Source organism: Hyaena hyaena, unplaced genomic scaffold, assembly GCF_003009895.1.
Source record: "Hyaena hyaena isolate Hyena2069 unplaced genomic scaffold, ASM300989v1 scaffold_165, whole genome shotgun sequence".
In the NCBI taxonomy this organism is placed as follows: Eukaryota; Metazoa; Chordata; class Mammalia; order Carnivora; family Hyaenidae; genus Hyaena; species Hyaena hyaena.
Genome location: NW_024080797.1, coordinates 2,104,642 through 2,116,745, shown reverse-complemented (window position 1 = coordinate 2,116,745; position 12,104 = coordinate 2,104,642). Strand labels below are relative to the sequence as shown.

The 12,104-nt window shown below is 49.0% G+C and overlaps 1 protein-coding gene and 1 long non-coding RNA gene across 2 annotated transcripts in view; both read left to right on the top strand.

Annotated features, from left to right (window-relative positions):
- FAM171A1 (family with sequence similarity 171 member A1) overlaps positions 1 to 12,104 on the top strand; it is a 141,143-nt gene that overhangs the window by 38,652 nt on the left and 90,387 nt on the right. The gene's annotated exons all lie outside the window — the stretch shown is intronic.
- On the top strand, positions 1,692 to 10,359 carry LOC120236943. The gene is made up of 3 exons (XR_005529812.1): positions 1,692 to 1,801; positions 9,439 to 9,750; positions 10,259 to 10,359. It is a non-coding gene; the product is annotated as an uncharacterized LOC120236943 (long non-coding RNA).

The window sequence follows — 12,104 nt, the reverse complement described above, 5'->3', positions numbered from 1 at the left end:
TTGAACCCAGGTGTTCTGGGTCCAAAGTTTTTGACCACCACACTGTACTGCTTCCTAGTGATTTGATGTCCATTAATTTCTTGTTTCAGGGGAATGCTATGTCTGAAATTTAGAGCTTATATGGATTTTTGACGGGTACTGAAGGGAGGAGAGAGATGGTTAATCATTTCGAATACATTGTTGCCATATTTTAGCCGTGAAAAACCACCATGTGTGGCCGTGTCCTCCTGACCAAAAAAAAAAAACAAAAACAAGAACAGTAGAAGCTGTCACTCCCACCAGAGGTAGCCATTTGAGACTTATTTTTAATTACTCACTGAGCCTGTTTCAGCAATCGAGCTGTGAACACAGTAGTGGGTTACAGGAGAGGCAGGGAGAAGACACATGACTCCAGTGGATTTGTACAAGTTTATTAATAGAACATAAAATAGAAGAATCTAAACTTTCACAACAGATAATCAGAGGATACTTAGCGTGGAAGAGGAGTCTTTCTTTTACTGAACAGTTCATCAGAGATTTCCTAATCCTGGGTGTCCTCAGTGACAAGGAGGGTGTGACCTAGATGTGCTTCACCTGGATGAGGTTGAAGACAGAAGTGTAGTTTACAAGTAGGCGTCCAAAGTAATAAGAGTTTAAAACTGAATATGAGACTGGGTCGCCTGGGTGGCTTAGTCGGTTAAGCGTCCGACTTTCGCTTAGGTCATGATCTCGCGGTTCGTGGGTTCGAGCCCTGCGTCGGGCTCTGTGCTGACTGCCAGCTCAGAGCCTGGAGCCTGTTTCAGTCTGTGACTCCCTCTCTCTCTGACCCTCCCCTGCTCACGCTGTCTCTTTCTCTCTCTCTCCTAGAAATAAATAAAAAACATTAAAATAAAATAAAATAAAACTGAATATGAGAAGATAGAACCATGGGGTTGTCAGAGCAATTTCTCTTTACTTTTTATGACTCATCTTCACCTGGATCAGAGTAAAACAGCACTTACCTGCAGTCATCACACGCCACATCCGTCCCTGCCATTCTCCCAACGTGGCAGCTTGCCCCACCAGGAGGGAAGATGAGCATGTAATTTGGAGATGAAGAAATAGGTTCTGGGTTCTGAGGTTTAGATAGTCTGAAAGCTTAATTCTGGGGCTGCCTGGGTGGCTCAGTCAGTTAAGCATCCGACTCTTGATTTCAGTTCAGGCCATGATCTTGCGGTTCATGGATTTGAGCCCCAATTGGGCTCTGTGCTAAACAGCCCAGAGCTGGGAGCCTGCTTCAGATTCTGTGTCTCCCTCTCTCTCTCTGCTCTTCCCCTGCTCACACTCTGCCCCTCTCCCAAAGATAAACAAACTTTAAAAAAAAAAAAAAAAAAAGCTTGGAGCGCCTGGGTGGCTCAGTCCATTAAGCGTCTGACTTCAGCTCAGGTCATAATATCACCATTTGTGACTTCGAGCCCTGCATTGGGCTCTGTGCTCACAGCTCAAAGTCTGGAGCCTGCTTTGGATTCTTTGTGTGTGTGTCTCTCTGCCCTTTCCTGCTCACGCTTTCTCTCCCTCCTTCCCTCCCTCTCTCTCCCTTTCCATCTCCCTCCCTCCCCCTCTCTCCCTCTCCTTCCCTCCCTCTCTCTCTCTCTGCCTCTCTCTCTCTCACACTCACTCAATAAATATTTCAAAAAATAAAAATTAAAAGCTTAATTCTGCCATGGAACACATTAAGCTTTAGGAAGCTTTAAGTCCCTGCAGAACAGAAGCAGACTGAAGGAGAGTTAGAGACACAACACGTAACACATCTGTCTAACGACCCATAACTACCAGGAGTCAAGTGGGTAGAACCCGGACATAGATCGGAAGTGCCTGAGGTGCATGGCATCAGGGGCAGAAGGGCCTGGACAGGGGGGCAGAGAAGATGGAACTGAGCCAGGCCTGGACAGGTGGTGGGGTTTGCGTGGACAGAGCTGAGGGGAAAGGCCAGGAGGAGGGCCGGAGCGAAGGCACAGCCATATGCCAGGGACAGTCAGTGGTCTGAAGTGGAGCTAGAGGGATGGGGTGCCCGAGAGGAGCAGGGATGAGGCTGGCTGGGTCTGTGAACCAAAGGATGCTGGTGAGATGCACAAGACCAGTTAACTGCTGTCCCCACAGAAAAGTCTGGAGCAGAAAGGTGAGCTGGTGAGATCTCTTGAAAGAAAGAGGCATTTTACCTTAGGAAGCAGATGATCATCCTTTGCTTACCTGGTGGTAGGGCTGGGTGTCATGAGCACTCCAGGCTTGCCGGGTCACCGGCGCCCATGTGTGGAACATGGGCTTGGTGCCATGCATGGCCTGTGGGTGAAGGGCTGCGGGTACAGGGCTGGTGGGTGTAGAGCTGTCAGGTGCATGGCTGGTGGGTGCAGGGCCAGCAGGTGCATGGTTGGCGGGTGCAGGGCCTGCAGGTGCAGAGCTGGTGGGTGTAGAGCTGGCAGATGCATGGTTAGCAGGTGCAGGGCTGGCAATTGCATGGCCGGCGGGTGCATGGCTGGTGGGTGCAGGGCCGGTGGGTGCAGGGCCAGCGGGTGCAGGGCTGGAAGTTGCATGGCCGGCGGGTGCATGGCCGGTGGGTGCAGGGCCAGTGGGTGCAGGGCCAGCGGGTGCATGATTGGGGGGTGCAGGGCCGGCGGGTGCAGGGCTGGTGGGTGCAGGGCCAGCGGGTACGGGGCCGGCAGGTGCACAGTTAGCATGTACATGGCCGGCGGGTGCAGGGCCGGTGGGTGCAGGGCCTGTGGGTACAGGGCCGGCAGGTGCACGGTTAGCATGTACATGGCCGGCGGGTGCAGGGCTGGTGGGTGCAGGGCCGGCAGGTGCACGGTTAGCAGGTACATGGCCGGCGGGTGCAGGGCCGGTGGGTACAGGGCCAGCAGGTGCAGCGCTGTCGGGTGCAGGGCCGGTGGGTGCAGGGCCAGCGGGTGCATGATTGGGGGGTGCAGGGCCAGCGGGTGCAGGGCTGGTGGGTGCAGGGCCGGCGGGTGCAGGGCNTGCAGGGTTAGCAGGTACATGGCTGGCGGGTGCAGGGCCGGTGGGTGCAGGGCTGTCGGGTGCAGGGCCGGCAGGTGCACGGTTAGCATGTACATGGCCAGCGGGTGCAGGGCCGGCGGGTGCAGGGCTGGTGGGTGCAGGGCCGGCAGGTGCATGGTTAGCATGTACATGGCCAGCGGGTGCAGGGCCAGTGGGTGCAGGGTTAGCAGGTACATGGCTGGCGGGTGCAGGGCCGGTGGGTGCAGGGCTGTCGGGTGCAGGGCCGGCAGGTGCACGGTTAGCATGTACATGGCCGGTGGGTGCATGGCTGGTGGGTGCAGGGCGGGCAGGTACAGGGCCGGTGGGTGCATGGTTAGGTGCGTGGCTGGCAGGGCTGGCGGGTCCATGGTTAGCAGGTGCATGGCTGTTGGGTGCAGGGCCGGCGGGTGCAGGGCCGGTGGACCCCCCATGTGTGCCGCGCAGCCCTGCCCTGGATGCCGAGGGCTCGTTTAGAAACATCTTCTCTCACCCGGGCATCACCAGTTCTTGTTGGTCAGTAGCTGATTTTAATTAAATGTTCCATTAGCCACCCCAGCGCAGAAGGAAAGTTCCCTTTCTGTGAGACTGACGTTCTGGAAAGACTCGGGTAGGGCCAGCCACTGCAGAAGGGCGTGGGTGTAATAACAGCCATATGATTGGAAGGGGGCAATCGTCAAAGCCTGGAAGGATTGGGCGATGGGTTGCTTTTCAGGTGTGAGTTTTAAAGTCCTCTCCGCAGTTCACACGAAACCAGAAATTGCAGCCCATGCTCTCTGTGCATAGACTTTTCCAGAAAGGCGACGCGGGACTGCATCAGAGGAGGGCAGGGAGGAGAGCACCTGTGACTTAGCTGTACCCGGCCTGCTCCGGCTGCGTATGGGCCATCAGGCCACTGTGTGTGCTGTGCGCTACCGTGTCTCCAGTCTTAGCGCATCCATTGCTTTTCCACTTTGTTCCAAGGCCTCAGATGCAGGGAACAAGGGTTGGAGGGAAGGCGTCTGTGCAGATGTTTCTGCTCAGAGAGTGATTACGAGTGGAAAGGCCTTTATTTAGTCCGGGTTGTTCTGCCTGCGATTTGTTATTAAACCCATGACTAAATCGTGCTTCCTGTCATGACAGTAAGGATCTGGATGGGCTGGTTCAGGTTTTTTGTTCTTTCCTGTGGGCTCTTTTCCCTCAGCCTTGCATCAAAGGCTTGAATAGACACCGCGGTTAAGTAGATTTTCAGATCATCGATAGGAGACCTCTGCACCGTCCCGTGGGTAGATGTGCGTAAGGTGAATAAAACCAGTGCTGGAAACAGGCAGTGAGTCTCAGCTGGGCGTGTGTGATAGACAGACAGTGTGTGAGGCCACCCGAGGTGTTTCAGCACCATGCACAGATGGTGACTGCCAGAGATACGATTAAATGTGGAACATCAGCAATTTGTTATGCGCTGGGAATAAAATATATTCGATGACAATATATAAAGAATGTTTCCCCCAAGGAAGATAAGAGGGTGGACCTCTTAAAAGATGTATCTTCGGACGGGCGCCTGGGTGGCTCAGTTGGATAAGCATCCAACTTCAGCTCAGGTCACGATCTCACATTTCATAGGTTCAAGCCCTACATCGGGCTCTGTGCTGACAGCTCAGAGCCTGGAGCCTGCTTCGGGTTCTGTGTCTCCATCTGTCTCTTCCCTTCCCCACTCATTCTCTGTCTCTGTCTCGAATCAGACGCGATGCATGCCAGTTTCCATCTCAGATCTTGCACATTTTGGGGTGGAGATTAGGACTCAGGTTTATCTGGCAGCCATTCATTTCACTGGCCACCTATTTACGAGTTTCAAGAATTCTAACTAAAAGTTACATGGTGACACTCTTGGAAAACTGATTAACCACCAGCCCTCTCTTTTTTGATGTCCCACTTTGAAATGGTTTCCGCTCTCTGGATTTTTTCACCACAGCATATTTTTAGTAGTACTGAGTGTAGAAGCTTTCCTGGCAGGTAGATGGATACTGGTTTTAAAGTGTTTGCACGGGGGTGCCAGCTGCCTCAGTCAGTAGAGCATAGGACTCTTTTTTTTTTTTAAGTATTTATTTTGAGAGAGAGACAGCACAAGTGGGGTAAGGACAGAGAGGGAGAGGAGAGAGAGAATCCCAAGCAGACCCCACACCATCAGCGCAGAGCCCAACTCAGGGCTCGAACTCACAAACCATCAGATCATGACCTGAGCTGAAACCAAGAGTCAGAGGCTTAACTGAGCCACTCAGGCACGCCAAGCATAGGACCTTTGATCCCAGGGTCATGACTTCAGGCCCCACATTGGGCATGAGCCTACAGAAAGGAAGGAAGGAAGGGAGGAAAGGAGGAAGAAGGAGAAAGGAAGGAGGGAAAAGAGGAAGGGAGGAAGGGAGGAAAGGAAAAAGAGAAAGGAAGGAAGGAGGGAGGGAGGAAGGAAAGAGACAGGAAGGAAGGAAGAGTTTGCACTGTGTTTAAAGATTTTTATAATTGTTGAAGCCAGACAAGGTACTGTATCACACTGGAATCCTAATACCGTGTTCTTTTCTCCCAAATATATTATTCCCCACTTACTTTAAGTAAAATCACAACATGTAGGGTGGAAGATACTGTGGTTCCTTTCACAAGATTATTTTGGTTGTGGAGTTGTTTGCATTGGATTAGTTTAGCCTGATATGCATCATAATCCTATGGTTCGCTCTCTTTTTTCTAATTCTCTATGGCCAGCAAAATACATTTATGATTATAAACTGACTTCTTGGGCATCTGGATGGCTCAGTTGGTTGAGTGTCTGACTCTTGGTTTCATCTCAGGTCATGATCTCACAGCTCCGTAGGTTTGAGCCCCACATCGGGCTCTGCACTGCCACTGCTTGGGATTCTTTCTTTTCCCCTCTCTCTCTGCCCCTCCCCCACTCATGCTGTCCCTGTCTCTCTCAAAATGAATAATTAAACTTAAAAAAAGATAAGTTGGCTTCTTGGTTGGCCTAGCTTTCAGGGGAGAGAAGGTACCACTTATCCGATGAGGGTATTGCCATCGTATAGAGAGGTGTATTTTTCATTGCAAAGGAAGACTTTGGCATTTTGTTTCCATTCATCAGTCTCTGTCAGCCTGGCAAAGGCGAGTCTGCTTGGGGGCGGAGGCTCTGCCAGGGCTGAAGACCAGACCCAGACACCAGGACAAATTTCCCAGAAGGACCTCACTCCATGAGACTGCTCAGTGGGCAGCTTACCCACTACTCCTGGAAGAACTCCGCCTTCCTCATGCTTCTCATTTGAAACATTAATAGTTACTATTAAATAGTTTGGGTAATAGTGACTAACAGTGTCAACTGGAGATCAGTGCATTTGAATGAATGCTGCATCTTCTTGGCCTTAACTTAAAGGTAATCGGCCATATTTCCACCCCTGTGGCCAGCAAAAATTCAGGTGCGTGGAATAGCTTTAACCTTAAAGCTGTCTTCTTTAAATCCACAGTTTATGTTATCTCATAGGGGTGGAACGTGATACAAAAAAATTAAAAGAAGAATCAACTTTTTTTTTTTTTAATGTACTTAAATAAGACGAGTCTGAGTGTTGGAAAGCATCCTGGAAAAGAAAACCTGGTAGCGAACCAAATAGAAATCTCTTGGCACCTGACTCTCTTTCTCCAGATGTATTCAGTTAGTGAACAGCTGTCAAAGAAAGCAAAGCATTATTTGTCCATTTAGAACAATTTTGGAAAGCTCTTTTTAACCCCTAGTGGTATTTTTCTGCAGCCTTCTAATCTCTGCGAAAGCTGTAAAAGATCTAACAACCCATGCTTATATCAGGCCTGAGGTTACCCCTGGAGCATAAAGGGAAGGGTTAGTGTTCGTGGGAAAGGAATTATAACTACTGGAGTTTTTCTTCCCTGCAAAATTTTGCACCATGGCACATAATCATATATAGCTGTCTTGGCTCATGGTCAACAGCAATATCTACTATTTGTTTCTTAATTTTTTTTAACGTTTTATTTATTTCTAGGAGAGAGAGAGAGAGACAGCGTGAGCAGGGGAGGGTCAGAGAGAGAGGGAGTCACAGACTGAAAGAGGCTCCAGGCTCCGAGCTGGCAGTCAGCACAGAGCCCGACGCGGGGCTCGAACCCACGAACTGCGAGATCATGACCTAAGTGAAAGCTGGACGCCTAACCGACTAAGCCACCCAGGCGCCCCTACTATTTGTTTCTTAACTAACTGTATGATAAATAATGTAAGATAAAAATCAGAGCTCTGTGTATTCCTTGCATAACTAGGGAGCTGGAAACAACTATCTGGTCAACTTCTATTCTAAACATCTCATCTTACAGTAGGGCTGAGTCTGTGTAGTTTTACGAGCTTGTAATGATACAAAATAGAGTCAACATGATCTTTCTTTTTGACTTGAAGCGCAAACCATTCCGATTTTGAAGCATCCACTTTTTTTTCCCTCTTGGTTTTCATTAAAGTAGGTTTCTGACTGGGTAATGCTGGTATTTAAATACATTGAGATTTCAGACTTAGAAAAATGCAAAATGTTAGTGTTTGGGTTTTCCCTTGTGGTTTCATGGTTGCCCCAGCAAAGTATTTTAAGTGAAAGTTGTATAAAATTATACAACTATTTGTGAAACTGGGTTATAGTTTTAGTCGGGGTGGGGGGGGACTTAAACCCAGCTTCTAAAGCCTGGAGGCTGAAACTGTGGCTTTCTCAGTGTTCACCGTTGGTGAGGAAGTGACTCAGAGAAGTATCCTTTTAGGAACATGAGTGAAGAGTTTGCCTTCACTCTTAAGTTGCCTGCACACAGGTGCGGTTTTATTTTCATTAAAAATCACAGCCGGGGTTCTGCTGGCATTCTAAGTCACCCTCCTTTTCCTAAAGCAGGAACTGTCATACAAGAAAATTGTATATCTTTTACTGAAAGCATTTAGTATTATATTTTGAATATTTATTTTATTTTTTTAAAAATGTTTTAATGTTTTATTTATTTCTAGGAGAGAGAGAGAGAGAAAGACAGCATGAGCAGGGGAGGGTCAGAGAGAGAGGGAGTCACAGACTGAAACAGGCTCCAGGCTCTGAGCTGGCTGTCAGCACAGAGCCCGACGCGGGGCTCGAACCCACGAACCGCGAGATCATGACCTAAGCAAAAGTCGGACGCTTAACCGACTAAGCCACCCAGGCGCCCCTTTAATGTTTTATTTCTAGGAGAGAGAGAGAGAACGTGAGCAGGGGAGGGTCAGAGAGAGAGGGAGTCACAGACTGAAACGGGCTCCAGGCTCTGAGCTGGCAGTCAGCACAGAGCCCAACGTGGGGCTCGAACCCACGAACTGCGAGATCATGACCTAAGCGAAAGTCGGATGCTTAACCGACTAAGCCACCCAGGTGCCCCAATATATTTTGAATATTTAAAAGGAGGATATATTATCTGGATTACCTTTCCAAAATAGCAAACTTGAACATGTAAGGAAATTCTTTGGTATAGTTGCCACAAAATTATTAAATGTAAAATAAATTATCATGATTCTGACAGTGATGTGGCTTTGAAATCCAAGATCAGCACAAAACTCTGCTCACATACCACCACCGAGAAGCTCTCTTTTCATAGACGTTATTGAGAAACTGATTTAGACAAGTTCAATAGACATTGGCTGAATTGCCTGAACACTTCATAACTTTCACTGATCATTTCGACTACATCCCCTGTTTACCACATTATTCTAACTACTTAGGTTGGACTAGCAGGTGATGATTTCTTTTTTTTTTTTTTTAATTTTTTAATGTTTTATTTATTTCTAAGAGAAAGAGAGAGAGAGAGAGAGAGAGAGCGCTTGAGCAGGAGAGGTTCAGAGAGAGAGGGAGATACAGACTCTGAAACAGGCTCCAGGCTCTGAGCTGTCAGCACAGAGCCCGACGCGGAGCTCGAACCCACGAACCACGAGATCATGACCTGAGCTGAAGTCAGACGCTTAACCGAATGAGCCACCCAGGCACCCTGCAGGTGATGATTTCTTATGGACAGAACTGCTATATGGTCTAAAATGGTCTAATATAAAAAGTGAAGTGTTTTCATTTTCACCAGCTGTTTTCTTTTCTTTTCTTTTTTTTAACGAAAAGGCTACAGATGGTGAAGAATGTTATTAAAAATTGTTGTGTAGGGCCTCTGCCTTCCTCAAGCGCATGGATTAAGGGATTGTTTTTGCTTCGGTTGGTTTTCTCCACCTGCACCCTACTTCTTAAGAAAGAGTTCTTCCCCATATGTGTCCCAGATCCCTGGCCCTGTCTTCGTTTTTCATGAGGGAGGAGGGATGTGTCTTTTTTCCTCGTGTAGCGGCCATGGGCTTCCTGTTGGGATGAACAGGTGATTCAGCGACTCAGCTCTGTGTACGTGCCATCCACAGGCTGGAATGGAGAAACGAGCACCTGCGCTGTGCTTCCACAGGTTTCTTCACTGTCCTCCTGCGTCCAGCCATGTTGCCACACATCACATCCCCCCTCCCAGTTGTTCTCTGGACACCTTGACGATCTCCATGGCACGGCCGCGGGGGCAGGAGCGGCTGGCTCACTGATGACTGCGCAATTCGTGTTTCTCTCCCTTTGTCTTCTCTGAAGCCTTTGCCCCTCTCGAACCACTGAGAGGCTTCTGAATTCCTCTCTGGTGGCTGACGAAATCGGATGTCACTCCATTCCCAAGGATGGGTTGGGACTGCTTCAGCTGGAGCAAGACATGCAGTACAAGCGTGACCCCCAAGTGGTAAGGGTTTCTACCCCCTCAGTGAGGGCCAGGGTACTGTGCTCCCACGTCAGCCACACGCAGACCCCTGCAGAGCCCCATAGGGATGGGAAGAGGATTAAATGCTAAGCCTCACTCAGAGGATCCAAAGGAAATAAAACTGAGCACGCTCTTATCCAGGAACAATAAGATTGCATGTGCCTCCAAAGTGCTAAACGTAACTGACCAAGCTGACATTCTGAAGCCCCTGGGAGGAACCACTTTTAGCACTTGACAGGGGACTTGATCAGAAATTCCGTCCCCTAGGACCCAAGGGTGAGTGTCTTGGGTGACACGGGGTGCACAGAAGAAGGTGAATGGATTTCTCTGCAAGAGGCCAGATCCTGCAACCCACAGACAGACAGCCAGTCTCATACCCTTCGCCGTGTGGCTATGGGGTTTGGTCACTGATCAAACCCAGGAGTAGCTACTCTCATCCCAGGAGGGCTGAGCTGAGCCCCAGCTCCCCCTGATTCCTTTCCTCTTCCAGATTCATGTGCTCTGGGCATTCACAGGGAGGAGTCCCAGTTCCCAGCATCTTCCTTACCATCCAATGTCATCATGTCACTTCCTGGAAAGTTCCAGTGCGCCATCCGCTGATAGCACTGGTTTGCATACCTCTGGCAATAAAAGGGAGCATGTGCCCCTGATCTGTATATGTTTATTTATAAATTATGTCATATGTCTCTGTATAAACTGTTAATACAACCAGGTTTCTTTTTTGAGATGTATGGAAGTGGTTTTCATGTTTTGCTTTAGTGACCATGGACTTAAGGGAAAGATTCAGACCTTGTTGATGGCATTGGGATCCTCTGTTGCTGACTGCTACCCGCGTCCCTGGCCACCCAGTTTTGCTCTGCTGTCGTCTCCGGGAAGGCCGTGCGACCCCTGCTCAGGCCTTCCCGGCCCTGCCTGTCAGGCTCCCCTCTTCGCTCATGCCTTTCTGTGTCACACCCTCCACTGTCTGACGTCTTCCTGTGTCCTGCATCCATGAGCCTTAAAGGCCTGTTTCTGCCATACACAACTGTCGACACCTTCTGATTATTCGCCAGCTCGCCCACCAGATGCCTGTCTAGACCACACTCCTGCTAGACCCCAAGGATTTCAGATGTTGGTTGGATGTCTGTGTCCCCCAAACCTGCTTCAGGACCCGGATAGACAGACCCTCTTTTCTTTTACATCGTGTCAGAGGATACACGAGTCTGTCTGTGGAATAAATCCCTAAAAGTAGAATTGCCTGTCAAAACATATATGCACTTGTGACACGGATGGATGTTGCCAGATTGCCCCCCAAGGGGTTATGCAAATTCACGTCTCCACCAGAAATGCATGTTCAGTGCCCATTTCGACACAGTTACGTCAACATAGCCTATCGTCAGACTTCGCCATTTTTGCCAGTCAGATAGGCAACAAAGTGGTACCAGACAGATGTAGCTCTTTCTGTGATGCTGCTTAAACCTTCGCCCTCGTTGAGGATTGGAAAAGAAAGTTACTGTGCCATAAGAGGTGAAAAGGCCCCCTTTGGGTGGAGTCTCCCTCCTGCACGGGTCACTAAATCAGCTTCTAGAAGCTTGGTCTTAAAAGCTGGGAAGGCTTCTCAGCATTAAAGGAGCCAAACACAGTGCATCACCGAGAGAGATCTGCTCTCTTGTAAGCGAAACCCTTCGCTTCACGTAAAGTAACTTCGCCATTGCAAGGGCACCAAAGCATGTGCTTCCAGCACATGGAGAATGAGGAAGGAAGCCGCCCTCCCGCCCTCCGGGATGATGCGTGTGGTCCAGACACAGCCCAGACGGCCTAAGCAGAAACTACAGCTTCTCAGGAAACCAGCAAATGCTAGTTGATTATGCACCAGAGCACTTGGGGCATTATTTACAGTCGTAAAAACCCGGAAGCAACCTACAGGTCCGGAAGTAGGGAATGATTACTCGACATATCCCTACAGTGGAGTGATGCAGAACCTTTAACATACGTTTTTAGGGACGAAGGAGAAGATCTCTGTGTGCTAAATTTAAGTCAAAAGTGTAAAAAATGTTCATGTAATAAAACTGTCCTGCTTTGTAAGGAAAATACGGCAAAAACACAGAAACCGGAGAGGAAGTATGCCAGAATGTCAGAGCTAGTTGCCTCTGGGAGATGGAGTTGTTTTTTTTCCTTTGTGCTTCTTTATTTTTTTTTTCTATTTTAATTTTCTACCTTACACTAAACCTCAGCCCTCTCCAGCCCCTACTTGCTGTCAAAAAGAAGCAGGACATCAGCTCTCCTTAAAGCCTTGGGACTAAGGGAGGTACCAGATTCGTCCCAGGGATGTAGGGATGGGTTGCTGTTGGGCTCAA